General features: G+C 37.4%; 1 protein-coding gene across 4 annotated transcripts in view; it reads left to right on the forward strand.

Annotated features, from left to right (window-relative positions):
* The first annotated feature begins 21 nt into the window (after nt 1-21).
* The window catches only part of MAP2 (microtubule associated protein 2), a 284,671-nt gene continuing 271,185 nt past the window's right edge, over nt 22-13,507 (forward strand). For all 4 annotated transcript variants that reach the window (XM_040476065.1, XM_040476071.1, XM_040476062.1 and 1 more), the window contains exon 1: nt 22-194. The gene's annotated coding sequence lies outside the window, so the exon portion shown is untranslated. The remainder of the gene's footprint in view (nt 195-13,507) is intronic.

The raw sequence follows: 13,507 nt of genomic DNA on the forward strand, positions 1-13,507 counted from the left end.
CCTCCTTCACCTCCTCCACCTCCTCCTCCTCCACCTCCTCCCGTCCTTTTCTTTCCTTCCGTTTCTTTCTCTTCTCCCTCTTCTCCTTCCTCTGCCCCGTCTCCCCTTTTTCTCCTTGTCCGGAGGGCCTTTAGTCCTCAGGTCCGTGAGCGCAGGCAGCAGCCAGGGCGGGTGCATCCAGATTCTGCGTCCAGGTAAGAGAGCTGTCGCCACCTCTGGTTCTGTATTCGGTGCCCTTCCTTCCTCCGCCCAGCTTTCTGCTAGAGGGAGCCTCAGCTCAGAAACGGGTGGGATTGGAGAAGGGGCTGGGCTGTCTTGTCCTCTCTGCCTTGGAAGCCGGCACAGGTTGGTCGGCTATCCCGTCTCCCACCTGGCGGAAGCTTCAGGCCCGGCCTCTCCAGGTGTCACCACTGAGCACGGGAATGGGCGCTCCGCCTGGGCTCTAGATTTGTAGAGTGTGTGACCTTGTCAGGTACCACTTTGAAACCCGGGGAACTTACGTCGGGTTAGGATATCCATATTGAGAGCTAATATTACCTGAGCTGTAGAAAGACGAGGAGTGGGTTATACAAAGGTAATGGAGGTGGGGGGGGGGGGGGTGGAGAATTCGAGGTAGAGAATTTTTTTGTCCATCTAGCTGCAGAGAACTGCATACTGACGAATGAGTGAGTTATAGAAGCTTTGTCAATTTGAAATCATTTTCCTTGTAATTCTTCCAAAAACAGCTGGAAGAAAAAATTGATAAGTATAATTTTAGGCAAATGAGAAATCTATGATCGTGTTGAAGGGCGGGACACGAAAAAAAAAAAAAAAAAGGTCTGGATGAGCCTGAGCGTTTACACAATATTTCTGTTTCAAACGATAGGGGTGAGAAAGCTGCACCTACAGTCCATCTATTCTTTTTATTTTTAAAGGCTTTTGGGGGCCCGCATTGCCAATTGCCCTCCTTCCCCAATGTAGTCTTTTGTTTAAGGGTGGAAATTTAAAGGAGTGTATGAAAGGAGTGGGGAGGTGTTGTGTTTGGGTGTGTGGAGGGGAGGGGAGAGTAAAGCAGATGGGGTCAGAAAAAAAGCATCTTTGGAAAACTGGAATTGATATTATATTGCTTGGCGTCAGGGCTTAAGGATTTTTGTCAGAAAATAAAAAGCTTTCATTAGAAACAAGCCCATTTATCACAATTACTGTGTGCCATCTGCTGTAAGCCCTTAGCACAATGATTCCAGGATACAGACCTTTAAAACTGACACAATGTGAAGGGTTTTTGTTTCAGTGCATACACATACATACTCACGATGTGTGCACTTGTGCACATCACACACACGCTTACACATATGTAATACACTATACACAGAATATATACAGAAGAGAGTAACTGCTTAAAAGACAAATCTTTTAAAATTTATCTTTGAGGGTTTGGGGCTTATGGTGTGAATGAAATCTGTAGTGCAAAACAAAAAAAATATTCTCAGGTGATATATAATTTTGAATGTGAGGCAGAAGGATTAATGGATGTTGGCAGGAACTAACTCAGATATTAAAGGTGTAATTTATTTAGAAATGGTTGGTCCGGGAGAGGAAATGACTGCAAACTGAAATTGAGGTTTGCAGCCGCAGTGAGGCGATGGAGAACAAAGCCTTTTATGTGAGCCACATTATGCAAAATGTCCCATGCTTGAACTTCAGGTACCAGCCCAGTGTAAAGCATAGCTTTGTCACTCTGTCATTTCACTGTGGGCAAATATATATATATATATTTGGCAATGGAAATAGATTAAACAAATAAAAGCCCTTTAGAGTGCCCAAGAGGAAGATTACAGCCTTTCACCTGAATGTGACACAGAACACCCATTTAACTGGGCATGTTTAATAGGTATGTTTAGGTAGAAATCTTTATGAATTTGTACATCCTAGGTGTTTCAGTCAACCCTCTCCCCTTCATGCACAAAGCATCGTCCCTCCAAGAAAAGGTAAATTGCATTTTTTCTTTCAATAAAGAATATTTATTTGTGTGTGTGTGTGTGTGTGTGTGTGTGTGTGTGTGTGTGTGTGTTTTAACATTGATTTTCTGGTGATTTTATTTGATTATCATAGGTTTATATCTCTATGTATGATTTGTATATTATCAGAGCTATGGTGCCTTTAAGATTGTTGGCACAGGCTGTTTATCTGTTCATGATTTATTTGATTTTAATTTGTAGCATTTCACAGTTTGCTGTCATATTATTTAATTTACAAAAGTTTTTAAAAATTTTACACGTAAGTGGAAAATTGTCTAATATGCATCTGGAGATCTTAGTAATTTAAAAATTGATCTTCCTTTAAGCGTTGTTTTGATTACCTTAATTTCTTTTTAAAAAAATTTTTGAATGTTTATTTATTTTTGAGAGAGACAGAGACGGAGTGTGAATGGGGGAGGGGCAGAGAGAAAGGGAGACAGAATCCGGAGCAGCCTCCAGGCTCTGAGCAAGCTGTCAGCACAGAGACTGACATGGGGCTTGAACTCACAAACTGCAAGATCATGACCTGAGCTGAAGTCGGACACTTAACTAACTGAGCCGCCCAGGTGCCCCTATTACCTTAGTTTTCATTTCGTTTCTCTCCTATTTTCCCCCCTCTTTCTTGTCAAGTAACCCTGTTTCTTTCTGGTTGTCAGGGCTGCTTTCAGCTTCTAGTTGTGTCTAAACTACCAAAAGCAGAGATAGTTCTCTCAGGAATTTTGAGTGTAGGAATTGTTCATTCTCTGCAGCAACTCTCCATCAGGATGACCTGTTTACAGCACCTTCTCAGGGAGGAGAAAGAGAAAGAATGTGCTGAGAGAGCATGACCCAGTGAAACAGCCATTACCTCATCGTAGTAGCTACTTCAGATTTCATTGAGAGAGCAGACATCCTCTCAGTGGAAACCAAACACTGGAGCACACCCATCTCTAGGCAGAAGCCCTCCTCTTCCCATAGCAGCCTCTACTGATTTTGCTTTGCTGAGGTTAAAGAGATGTTTTCTCTTTTAAGTATTTCAGAGATCTTGAACTTGGACGAAAATATGCAGCCAGAAATGAAACTTGGCACAGAATCTGAGCCTGAAGGAACTATTTCATTCCTTTACCGCTTTTGGCTTAAATCAATTTGCAAATTTTCTAAACATCGGAAGGGAAAAGGAAGAAAAATATTTGTTACTGTATTTTTTGCATGTTTTCTTATGACACACATATTTTGTGTTGAATTTTACTAGCAACTGGATAATAGACTGGACCACTATGCTGTTTGAGAACTATAGCTGCATTATTGGAGTTGAAAATTAAATAGTTATTATGTTTGATTAGATGTATACATGACAATATGTACTTTCCTGAGTTATTCATCAATATCCATAGGAGGCAGACCGTATGAAACCAATCGGGCGAGTTCAATTTTCAAGTTGATTATTCTGATTCATGAAGTCTTTTCAATGCTGAATTTCTTTGTGACAGATTAAGATAAGAATCTGAAATGAGAGTTATAGTAGATGACAACAGCACCCCTAGGTCAATACTGTATTTCCTAATGCTAAAAGTGGTCATTAGGTAAGTCATTACTAGATGCGTGAACCTGAAGATAACATTCTGAAGCTGTCATAAGCTCTTTTGTCTCTTGATACATGAGTTAAAGATGCTGTTAAGGTCTGCAAGTCACATCTGATTCTTTCAGATATATCAGTTCTTTTTGCTACTTTAATTCTCTCAATGCTTTTATTATCATCATCGTCTTGATCTATTCAGTGTACGCTTCTTATACAGGCGGCAGTATTTTGATCATTTCACCAGTTCTCTCCTCCCTTCACACCATTTTAATATCACATCTGAATGTTAGACTTCTCTATTACTATTACTACTATTCTCTCATAGTATTGCTTTCAGTACAATTAACTTTTAGGAGAACATTTATTCCTATTTATTTATTACACATCTATTAAGTTTCTACGAGATGCGAAGTATCATACGGGAGGCTATGTAATGAGATACCAAAAAAAAAAAAAAGGAAGACATAGTCCTTGGCTTTAAGAAACTTACAAATAAACTGAGGGCTGGTGGGGGGTGGGGGGGGGAAGTGGGTGATGGGCATTGAGGAGGGCACCTTTTGGGATGAGCACTGGGTGTTGTATGGAAACCAATTTGACAGTAAATTTCATATAAAAATATAAATAAAAATAAATAAGAGGAAAGAAACTTACAAATAAAGTTGGATTTGTTTCTTTTATAAGAGGTGACATTCAAATGAGTAGCTGTTGTATTACAGATATGACAGAGTGCAAGGGACTGCAATGCCCCAGCATCTCAAAGACAAGCTATTATGCATCACTTATATAAATGCCTTAATGTAGACGTACCTTCTTTATTCCATATATATTTTTTGAATTGGAGAATCACAAAACATAACTGTGTGTGTGTGTGTGTGTGTGTACATATACATACTTATATAATGGAAATAGTAATAGCCCCTCAAATACTTCCATCAGTCAACTGTAGAAAGTCATGTCATTAAATACTGTACAGCACATGAAAATTCAAATTCAGAGTTTTTTGGATATTCTCAAGGAATTATCTGTCCCAGGAATTGATTCCAGGCCTCAAAAGCAGTTAAAGAACTATGAAGTCAGAAGTGGTAGACAGAGGACCAAAATCAAGGGAAAGGGTCTATGGGAAAGTTTGGGCGGGTGGGTGGGAGTAGAGAAGATGAGGAATGAAAGCAAATTCTCAGTTGTTAATAGTTGTCCATTCCGGATGGAGAAGAGCCTGTGTCTAAGTGGGTGGGGAAGGAAGAAGTCCTTTTTTTCTACCTCCTCATAATATTTTGTTCATATTCCTCCCTTTCATTACTTTGAACTAAGGCCGTAGGTGTTTCCTTATAAAATTTATAAAGGATGCTTATTGGAAGCCATTCTGTAGTGAATCAAAATTTTAAAAGAATGTGAGCACGATTAGTTGACGTTTTATGCAAAACGCGTTGAATCTAATCTTTGAACTTTATCTTTCCTGTTCAAGAGAAACAAGTTTTCCTTTGAGTGATAGTATTTTAACTGATATTTTTACTTATACATTTGAGGGAAATTCTGTGAGAATTTAGACAAACTAAAGAGCCCAGGATTTCCTCTTACAGTTGGTTAACTTGTACTGTGGCTTTGGGGAAAGTTGAAAACAATTTACTTTCATTAAAACATACCAGAAGTGGCAAAAATCTTTTTTTTTTTTTAATTTTGCTTTTTTGTTATGTTAACAGTCCTTTAGAGAAAACAATTTCTGGGGTGCCTGGGTGGCTCAGTCGGTTAAGCGGCCGACTTCGGCTCAGGTCATGATCTCACAGTCCGTGAGTTCGAGCCCCGCGTCAGGCTCTGTGCTGACAGCTCAGAGCCTGGAACCTGCTTCAAATTCTGTGTCTCCATCTCTCTCTGACCCTCCCCCATTCATGCTATCTCTCCCTGTCTCAAAAATAAATAAATGTTAAAAAAAAATTAAAAAAAAAAAGAGAAAACAATTTCACTTATAAGATCACACAGCTTGACTTTGCCCTTCTTTCTTTTCTTTGCTCCTTCCTTTCAATTTGTGCAAAAATCATTGATCATTAGAAAGGTGCCAATACTATTTTTATTAAAATTTATTTTCCATTACACCTATATTTCTCATTTAACTTGCAGTTTTATGCTACATTCTCCTCCTCCTTAGCATTCCATCCCTATCTTGGCTCTTTCTTTGATCCTACCTTTTATATCCTCTAGCCTTGAATAATCTTTTCCTTGTATACCAGTGTTTGCTCATGTTCCCTTCTTCTAGAAGGCCTTTGTGAATCTGGAAGAAAAGTTACTACCTTGTTTCTTCCCATGATTGGAACCAAGTTTCCCCAGGTTCTCTTATCTTAAACATAAATGCTCATCCCAACTGTGTCCTCACCAGCCTTCTTTAAATTAATTCTTTAAAAAATCTGCAGGTAATGGTACATCTAAATGACTAATTGTTTTCAAAATGAAAAATTTGGCTAACCAACTGCTATTTTTGTCATTTTGTTCACCTGAAGCCAAGTAAAATGGTTCAGCTATTTTTATAAATTAAATCGACTAGTAAAGTCAATCCATTATCTTCATTTTATGCTGCTTAACTAACTCCACAGATATACACCTAATACTTGGAGTACTAGCTAGTCAATGACTATTCTGAAAATGCTGAACCAAATTAATTCAGTTTCATATAAAATATCTGATTAAATTGCTCTGAACAACATCATCATTAGCCATCTTGAGTCCATTTCAAAATGATCATAAAGCAGAGTGCCTGAATATCCATGAGGATATTTCATCACTTAATTGTCCAGGTCTATTACATATAAAGCAAACTCATAAGTAAATACACAAATTCTATTAATTTGAGGTCCGCTAATCATGCCAATATCAGCCTTTCACATTACTTTAAGTGTTAATGGCTTTATAGTTGGCTATGTTTTATTGCTGTAACAATTTTAACAGTACTGTGTTGTATTGTTAATGGACAGCAGTGAAATTCTGTAATTAATTGATATGAAAAAGTGTTCTTAATTTTATTGGCTAGAAAGAATGATGCAACATCAGTTGCATTGACATGAAAGCAATTAAGTAATGCTCAGCTTTGAAATTTCATTATTTGGGCATCGTGTCTTTCAAAATTGTAATTTAGTCTTTCCTTAAGCGTATACATGCTTTTGGCAGAACAATATTTTAAACAATATGCTGCTCACTTTTTGTTGATGTTTGTATGAGATACCATATTCCTTTGGCCCTTTTTAAAAACAAGCAAAAAAGCTTAAGCGTTCAGTTATGCATTCTCTTTTTGTTAATGAGTACTGTATAGCTAGGAAAGCTCTCACTCATTAATTTACTGCACATATTTATCATTTATTGTTGAACAAAAATTTGCAATCTGTAGCATACAATTTCTTTCTTCAGGGAACAATAATATGGAGTCATAGTACATGTAACAAGTTATGAACACATGAAATTTGTTTTCCTTCTGTTTCACAAAGGGCTTGCATGGTGTTGTGTGTGTATGTGTGTGTGTTTGTGTGTGTGTGAGATAATCTAAGACAGCCTATTATAACTATGCCATTTTTTGTAGTTGAAATAAATTATTTCACAATCAGTTGATTTAGAGAAAATTAAAATTTTACTATGATGTTCCACATGAGAACTTTTGGTATTAAATACATTTTTAGAGGCAAAACAATGATATGGGTGTTCATTAATGAAATTAAATTGTACTAATTTCAACCTATTTGTATACTTTTCTGTTTAGAGATAATAGTCCAGATTCCATTGTCCATTATTGAAATCAAATGATAAGGCTAAATATTGTGCTCAAATAAAAATATCTGTTTTGATCAAGTCAAAATGTCCTAAAATGAAATATTGGCCACTTAAGCTTATCTTTTAAGAAGTTTAGGTGGCACTGCTTTTGCATATAAAATGCAATTTATCTTCACTGCAACAGGAGAAGCTTGAGTTGATGGAACTTTAGAAATTTTACTGCCAAGAAAGCATTAAAACACTAAGCATCCTACTGAAAGCCAAATCTCTTCTAAAACAATAAAGTGAGTATGGTCTAGCATTATTTAAATGGACTTTAGCCATTGTGTCTCAGTCTAAAGCTTGCCTCATTCATAGATTACGTGATGGAAATTATTATAGACTACTGAGTGGCCTTTGGTGAAACTGAGATTTTGTGGGTTTTTGGTTTTTTTTTTAAGTTCTCTATTTCAGACTCAGTCACCAGTTCCATGATTTTTGTTCCTTTTGTTTTAAATAGGACTACATTATATGAGGGTGGTCACTATCAAAATTAGAATTTATGAAAACTGCACAATTCTGGATAATCTCACAGCCCTATATCAGCCCCTTCTTAAAAACTACATGGGGGTATGTGATAAGAATCCAAATGTTCATTAAAAAGCTGATATTGAAAATGAGTAAACCGAGGGGTGTCTGGGTAGCTCAGTTGGTTAAGTGTCTGACTTCAGCTCAGGTCATGATCTTGTGGTCCATGAGTTTGAACCCCACGTTGGGCTCTGTGCTGACCTCTCAGAGCCTGGAGCCTGCTTCGGGTTCTGTGTCTCCCTCTCTGTCCCTTCCCCATTTACGCTCTGTCTCTCTCTGTGTCTCAAAAATGAATAAATGTTAAAAAATTTTTTTTAATTAAAAAAAAAAGAAAATGAGTTAACTGATTTTTGGTTTTTAATAAAATATTTTCCTGGGGTGCCTGGGTGGCATAGCCAGTTAAGCATCTAGCTCTTGATTTTGGCTCAGGTCATGCTCTCATGGTTTGTGAGATTGAGCCCCACGTCAGGTTCTGTGTCAACAGCGGGGAGCCTGCTTGGGATTCTGTCTCTCTCCCACTCTCTCTTTCTCTTTCTCTCTCAAAAATAAATAAATATTTTTAAAAAATAAAATATTTTCCTTTTGCTTCTAATTTATTTGTACTGTATATAACAGAGTAGCTCTTCATAACCCTATTAATTAGTAGCTTCGAAGGATTATGTGCTTACGTACCTGGAAACATAAGATGACATTAATGTATTCTTTAGTTTTATGCCTCTGCCCCATTGCAGAAAGGACATTAGTTCTTAAGGCTTGCTAATTATACATGAACTAGATGATGTTTGAAGGGGAAGAGGGGCTGTCAAGAGAAAATGATGTGAACCTTTGACATACGTGTGAAAAACCGGTACACAGAGCTGTTAAGTGACTTACCCAAGGTCCTGAGGAGCAGAGCCAGGCCTAAAACTGTCATTATGGATTCAACTCAGAGCTTGTTAAGGGTGCCAGTGAAGAACCATTCCACTCTGACTTTCTGTTTCCAATTCTGATTATATTGTCGTTTTCTGAGCTGAGGGGTTTAGGTGAAGTGACAATCATACCTGCCCAACTTTGTGATCCTACTGTGACTTTCTCATGGACACCAAAGAGGGAGGGACTTGGAATTCTAAGGCCATTCCAACCAGCTCCATGCCAGCCACACTTCAGAAATTGTTAAGACTAAACCTGATCCAGGAAACACTGACTGGGCTCCTGCCCAGGGCCATTCCTGTGGTTTGGATCTCTTAAAACAGAAGTTTAAACTCTCTGGGGATGTGTGCCCAGACTCAAGGTACTTGGGAAGCCAAGGAGCTTTTCTCTGAGCTTGAACTATCCATACTGATGCTTCTAGATTGATGGAGTCTGTGTTTAAACTTGGCTGTATGTACAAGGGGAATTCAACAAAAATAGCCAGATTGAAACTTTTTTCTGACCTATAGCAACATGAAATTTTCTCAAAAATAGCTTTCCTTTTGTGTTTCCCCCAGCTTTAATATTTTTAGCTAGGAGGAAGTGAGCTAGAAAGGCTGTGGGCCTCTGTGTCTGTGCCTGTTTCCCTCTTTCTTACTCTTGTATGTCCTCCTGTTTCTCTGTTTCCAGTGCTCCATCCCTCTTGGATTTTGCTTCTTCCAAGGAGACAGCAAATTAAATAAGAATTAGGTGTTGCTATGGTTACTATGTTCAGTAGAGCTTCACCTGCACCCACATTGCTTAGGCGTTGTAGAGTCTTAAGTTGACAAATATTTGAAAGGCATGAGAAGCATCTTGGAGGAAAGAAATTAAGCAGAAGCCATGCTTAAATATTTAAAGAGGAACATATTCCTAGTCACTGAAAACTGAAACGATATCACTACCTAGGGAATGAAGGAATTCTAGTGTTACCCTTCTGTTAGAGAATGTTATATAGCAGGTCCTGTTTATCTAGATGAACATGTTTAATCGCCCGTCAGAATCGGAGTGACTTTTATCAGTGAGTAGATGTAACAGAATTCCTTAAAATATTTTCCATGTACATTTGTGAAAGACTGTGTTGTGCATATTGTCTTTCTCTGGGATGTTTTTATTTTGAGCCATAAATACAGGAAAAGTTATCTTAACTGCACACCACGAATCTATACTTTATAAAGGCAAATTTTAAAAAATTAAGATATTCCTTGCTCTTCTTTGTAGTGGTTTATTGAATTTGATAATCTGAAAATCTAAATGATCTTTAAGAAATTAAAATGGTATTCTTCCTTGGGAAGGATTCACTCTCTGTCTTTTTCCACTTAAATATCAGGCTAGTGAGCCGTAAGTATTTCTAGTGTCATCGCCCATAAATCATTCATTATTTATTTAACAAAAGGTTATTGGATCCCTAGTATACATCAGAATTTTTCTAAATGTGTAGGAAATTGGGACATAGCATACAAATTCCCGCCTTTGTGTAGCTTATAGTCTAATAACAGGAGACAGAAACTAATAAATAAGTGAGTGAATGAACATTTGAAGCATGAAGAAATGCTATAAGAAAGAGGAAACAAAAGCATATAATAACGCTTATTTGGGATGGGACAGGCTGCCTTTATAGACTCAAGTAATGAGAAATAGCCATGGGAATGTGGGCGGGCAAGAATTTTCAAGCTGTGGGGACAGCATAAACAACAGCCTTGAAACAGGAAGAAGCCTGGCGTATTGGAGAAACAAATACAAGGCCAATGGCACTGGAATCTAACGAACACGATAAAGGGTTGGAGAGGAAATCGGGGCAGAAGGCAGGTGCCAGGCCACATAGGTCCTCTTGATGAGGGGTTTGACTTTTATGTGACTTGCATTGCTTTCTGATTTTTAAGGTAGTAGAAGCAGAATTTATTTGAGAACCTCATAAAAGCTTCCAAAGATTAATTATATTATCTAAGTCCCTATGGACATATCTGTATCTTATTCACTAATGTGTTAAATCACAAGAGAGAAATAATTTAGAAAATCAAAAATCAATGGTCGGGGTAAAATTAGACGTGTGTTAACTTGGTCTAATATAACAGTTTAAACATAGGCAACCCTTGAGGTGATGGGTGGCTCAGTTAAGCATCCGACTTCGGTTCAGGTAATTATCTGGCAATTCATGAGTTCGAGCCCAGCATCAGGCTCTGTGCTGACAGCTCAGAGCCTGGAGCCTGCTTCAGATTCTGTGTCTCCCCCTCTCTCTGCCCCTCCCCTGCTCGCACTCTCTCTCACTCTCTCAAAAATAAATAAACATTAAAAATTAAAAAAAATAAAATAAACATAGTAACCCAAATTGTGTTATTTTCTTTAGGTGTTGGAAAATTATGTATATGAGTAATTTTAACCTCTTGTAGCCTTTTTGCACCCCAAACTAACCTTTAAAAAGTAAATCCAAACAGAAAAGTACAAGTATGTATACGAGAAAAGAACCCCAAATCATTTTAGTTTCAATATGGATTTGTTCTTTGGCTATTTCCCCACAGCAGCTTTATTGTAAACAAGTCCAGGTGCCAAGCAACAACCAACATTGTACTGAAATTTCTAAATAAATTAAATAACAGAGCAACACATATTTTGCTTCACATATTTTGCACATATTATTAAGGCAATAGCTTAAATCTGAGAATTTATAAGTGAGCTGATCCAATTTCCTGATGATATTGGATCACCTGTGTGATTAATGATTATGCATATATTATACTAAAATATTTAATACACTTTTCATATATTTGTAGATCTAATGTGATGCTCTATTGAGCTTAGCATTAAACACAGTTTGCCAGACATTTGATTGATTTTACCTATGGCATACTGCAAGGCTGTTAACGTTTTCTCTAGGCATTCGTCAGTAGAAAAGAGAATTATTTTTTTTTTATTCCTTCATGTAATGTTATTTTCCAGACATTTCTTTTTTTTTTTTTCAACATTTATTTATTTTTGGGACAGAGAGAGACAGAGCATGAACGGGGGAGGGGCAGAGAGAGAGGAAGACACAGAATCGGAAACAGGCTCCAGGCTCTGAGCCATCAGCCCAGAGCCCGACGCGGGGCTCGAACTCACGGACCGCAAGATCGTGACCTGGCTGAAGTCGGATGCTTAACCGACTGCGCCACCCAGGCGCCCTTTTTCCAGACATTTCAATATGCCACATAATGTAGGAGAAATTAGTATTTTTATTTTGTAAGGAAGAATTGAATTAACGTTGGTTTTTCTTCAAGCTTCTTTTCTTGACTCCATTTTGTTTTGTTTTTAGGATTAATTAAATCATAATGTTAATTGGTTTTATGTGGAACCATTAGATAGAGTGATATATCTATTTCCCAGATTTGCGGTTACTCAACTTAAATATTAAAAGTATGAATAACAAACCAAGAAATAATTCTGATATATATTAAATCAAATAGTATTCTTAGAATTTTATTCAAATGTGGGCTTCTTAATATTGAGATATCACTAAGCATCAAATATAGTGGAACATGTTATTTCAAAGGATTGATGATCAGGCTTTAAAAAGAAACAGTAATTTTCTTCTAGATATACAACCATGCTTATGCTATGGAATATAAAATATACAGCATACTGCTGTCCCCTAGTTGACATTCACTAGAGACGTGAGACACAAAACTAAAAAAGAATATAGTGCACAATAAGGTAAATGATATAGTATGGCCTATAAATGCTTTGCAAGTTCAGGAGAGGGAGGTATATCACCATGTGTAGAAACTGAAGATTTTGTGTGGGAAGCAGAATGTGGAGTGGGGCTGTATAAGTGGCTGGGTTTGGAAAAGTGCCCAGGTAGGACAGTTGTGAAAGCAAAGGCAGGGAGGTGACAATGAGCAAGGTAAACCAGATTGCCAGCAATAGAGGATTCCGTTAAGAGAACAATGGGATTGGAAGATAGTCCTGGGTTTGTAGAGGTCCTTAAACACTGGGCTTAGTAGAGGTTTTGGTTTTATCATTAAGGCCACTGGAGGCAAGCGTTTGGAAATTAGTGAGGGATTTTGACCTGGGGAATGGCAAGAAAGCATGTGATACCCTAAGATTAGCAAGACAAATTTGAGAGAACAGAATGGCAGGTTTAGAATTTCTACGTATGGCATAGCCTAGAGACACCAACCTATTTTGAGTACGAGACTAAAAGATTTGTTTGGGAGCTCTGGTTTCAGACATTTTCATGAACAGTTAAGAAAATATCAATACCAACAAATGAAAGTAGGTGACACCGATAGAGATGGAATGAGGAATGTCAGCTCTTTGACATTTTTTGAAAGATAGATTTGAGGAAGCCCAAAGAGTTAGAAGCCAGGTAGAACTGCAGTTAGTAATATGAGCCTCTACTGGGGTGATGTCACATGTGTGCAAAATATGTACTTTTAAAAAGAATTGGCTTTGGAAGATAGCAAAGAATTTAGGACAAATTTCAATACAACTCCTCTGATTTCTAGGCTATATTGGAAATGGACTACATGACTTCACAAATTACTATAGTAAACAGTGACTGAAAAATCAATGAATGTGTGTGTGTTTAAGTAAACAGATTTTTTTTTGTAAAAAAATTACAAAATTATTTTTGTTATTTAGTTCTGATTTTAAATATTTGGATTCTTAAAATGTTTGACATCTTTATAACTAATATCATATGGTTATATGGAAGCTATTTTGTAAAAGGCCAGAT

This window comes from Herpailurus yagouaroundi, unplaced genomic scaffold (genome assembly GCF_014898765.1).
Source record: "Herpailurus yagouaroundi ecotype Mexico unplaced genomic scaffold, PumYag 140, whole genome shotgun sequence".
Classification (NCBI taxonomy): Eukaryota; Metazoa; Chordata; class Mammalia; order Carnivora; family Felidae; genus Herpailurus; species Herpailurus yagouaroundi.